The sequence below is a fragment of the Carlito syrichta genome, unplaced genomic scaffold, assembly GCF_000164805.1.
Source record: "Carlito syrichta isolate Samal-C Ts95f unplaced genomic scaffold, Tarsius_syrichta-2.0.1 Scaffold313204, whole genome shotgun sequence".
Classification (NCBI taxonomy): domain Eukaryota; kingdom Metazoa; phylum Chordata; class Mammalia; order Primates; family Tarsiidae; genus Carlito; species Carlito syrichta.
This window is the reverse complement of record NW_007257300.1, coordinates 746,954-748,744: the sequence shown is the minus strand read 5'-3', so window position 1 is coordinate 748,744 and position 1,791 is coordinate 746,954. Positions and strand designations below refer to the sequence as shown.

Here is a 1,791-nt window from a genome sequence, read left to right as displayed (position 1 = left end):
AAAAGGTGGTATTTCAACAGTGCAAAATTTTGGGGTGAGACAGAAACATTAAAATGATAAATATTTTGGAAAGCAAAGTACACTTTAAACCCCAACTGTTCTTTCAGACCTATATTGACTCTTATAGGAGTTCCCAACATTTGGTAAGGATTAGCCCTCCATTAGACAAAAGCGAGCATTCCTTAGATAGATCAGGAGTTTTTGCCATGAGACTCATAAAACCCTTTCACAACACAGATTTTCAAGAGAATCCTTTAAGGTTTTAGGAGGCTGCTCCTTTTACTAAGTAACAAAATACACCCCATGGTGTCTCACTGACCCCACTCAGCTGTCCTTTGACCTTCTCAATTGTTGAAGCCTAACTCCAGGGTCCACAGAATGTGACTCCCATATCAAAAAGGCTAATGTTGCTTCCTCCTAGCACCTGGTGAAACAAAATGCAACAGTTCTCTTTCTTCTGCCTCCTCCGCTCCCTCTCTGACCATTTTCCAGATGTTCCAGGCCCAAATGTGAAAGCAATCCTAGGTTTCAGTATCCGTGTGGTCACCATGAAGGAACAAACAGGGACCAGGCTGAAGTGGCAATGACCCTCTTGTTCTTTTTGGCCTCAAAAGGATACAACAGGTCATAAAAGAGGAAAAGATCTTTGGCCTATCTTGGAAATGCCAGGCTATTTAAGTACATTGTAACTTCCAAAAGGAGAGAGAGAGTCTTGGGATATGACCTTTCTAAAAGAGTTACCTAAAACAGTAGCCCTAAATTCTCAATTCTACGCGAGCTTCTGATTTTCTTTAACATAGGAAGGAGGAAAAGGCAATATCACATTTCCCCCCTTTTTTAAATTAAAAAGCTTCTAAAAACAGAAAAAAAACTTTCATAAAACCTTTATAACATGTATCTCGGGATAGTGTTGAATGAGACAAATGTTAAATACACGCAGTTATTAGATATGGTTCTCTGCAGAAGTTGATAATCTAGAAATCTATTGACAATTTGAAAGATAAAATCACAATCAACAAAAGGGAATCAAAAACTAAATTCTTATTTTCTTAATTTAGGTAGATAGGAAATATAGGTGGTGTTGTAGTGAAAAAAAACTTACTGCAGAGTAAGCTTTTTGAGGGTAGAAAGAATAAGGGAGAGAAGCAAAAAGCAGGGAGGGAGGAAATGGAAGGACAGGTATTCATGGAAATATTGCTTAATCACTTTAAGGATTGAGAATAGTAGTTTTGTTTACAATCTAAATACACTTCCTAAAACAGATTTGATCTTAAAAAATTTGGGGGGGAAATCACACACAGTTGTACAATACCTTGGTTTATTTATTAACATTTTTGAATCACGTTCATGATTAAGTTGGGCAGTCAACACTTCAGGGAGTCTGTTGCCTAGATTTTAACTTGTTTAAAGCTTTTTTTGCACCTGCAAAAACATAAAAAACAAAAATATATACATAAAAACATGAGTTAATTTTCAAATTCATATTTTATAATACAGTAATATAAATATTTACAAATCTATAAAAATCACAATTAGAAATTAATTATCAAAGTCTTACACAACTCCACATGTATAAGAAGTTGTGTAATACTCTGGTAATATACAGATATCCTTCCTTCCTAAATTCTCCCAAAATAATCATTCCTAATTATATATATACTAAAAAAATAATTTCTGTGGTTTACAAGACTTCCCCCCACTAAATGTAAGTTGAGTAATTCTGTCAAATCTGCATTTATGACAGATGTCACCATAATGTCAAAGGTCACAGACTATCTGTTTTTAGGAAGT

General features: G+C 34.8%; 1 protein-coding gene across 1 annotated transcript in view; it reads right to left on the bottom strand.

Annotated features, from left to right (window-relative positions):
• LOC103272768 (GREB1-like protein) overlaps positions 1 to 1,368 on the bottom strand; it is a gene marked incomplete at its 3' end in the record, with an annotated part of 54,732 nt that extends 53,364 nt beyond the window's left edge. The window contains exon 1 of the mRNA XM_021718668.1: positions 1,313 to 1,368. The remainder of the gene's footprint in view (positions 1 to 1,312) is intronic.
• Between the last annotated feature and the right edge of the window lie 423 nt (positions 1,369 to 1,791).